A 1,330-nucleotide genomic window follows, 5' to 3' on the forward strand; every position below is an offset into this window, starting at 1 on the left:
ACGTTATATTGTATTACGATATAACGTATAACGATATGTAGTATTACGATAGAACGTATAACGTTATATGGTATTACGATATAACGTATAACGATATGTAGTGTTACGATATAACGTATAACGTTATGTAGTATTACGTAACAACGTATATCGCTATATAGTATTACGATATATCGTACAACGTTATGTAGTATTACATTATAACATATAACGTTATGTGGTATTACGATTTGACGCATAACGTTATAAGGTACTACGCTATAACGTATAACGATATGTAGAATTACGTTATAACGTATAACTTTATGTAGAATTACGTTATAACGTATAACGTTATGTAGTAATACGATATAACGTATAACGTAATATGGTACTACGATATAAAGTATAACGATATGTAGTATTACGATATAACGTATAACGTTATATAGTATTACGTTACAGCGTATAACGTTATGTAGAATTATGTTATAACGTATAACGTTATATAGTAATACGATATAACGTATAACGTTATATAGTAATACGATATAACGTATAACGTTATATAGTAATACGTTATAACGTATAACGTTATATAGTAATACGATATAACGTATAACGTTATATAGTATTACGTCATAACGCATAACGTTATGTAGCATTGCGTTATAGCGTATAACGTTATGTAGCATTACGCTATAACGAATCACGTTATGTAGCATTACGATATAACGTATAATGTTATGTAGTATGAAGTTGTAACGTACAACGTTATATAGTAATACGATATAACGTATAACGGTATGTCGTAATATGTTACAACGTATATCGTTAAATAGGATTACGATATAGTGTATAACCTTATAAGGTAATATGTTATAATGTATAACGATATGTAGTATTACCTTATAACGCATAACGTTATGTAGTATAACGTTACAACGAAAAACGTTATATGGTATTACGATATAACGTATAGCGCTATGTAGTGTTACGTTATAGCGTATAACGTTATGTAGTATTACATTGTAACGTATAACGTTATAAGTTATTACGATATAACGTATAAAGATATGTAGTATAGCGATATAACGTATAACGTTATATAGTATTACGTTATAACGTATAACGTTATGTAGTATTATGTTATAACGTATAACGTTATAAGGTATTACGTTATAACGCATAACGTTATGTAGAATTACGTTATAACGGATAACGTTATATAGTAATACGTTATAACGTATAACGTTATATAGTAATACGATATAACGTATAACGTTATATAGTATTACGTCATAACGCATAACGTTATGTAGCATTACGTTATAGCGTGTAACGTTATGTA

The sequence above is a fragment of the Bombus pyrosoma genome, unplaced genomic scaffold, assembly GCF_014825855.1.
Source record: "Bombus pyrosoma isolate SC7728 unplaced genomic scaffold, ASM1482585v1 HiC_scaffold_4725, whole genome shotgun sequence".
Lineage (NCBI taxonomy): Eukaryota > Metazoa > Arthropoda > Insecta > Hymenoptera > Apidae > Bombus > Bombus pyrosoma.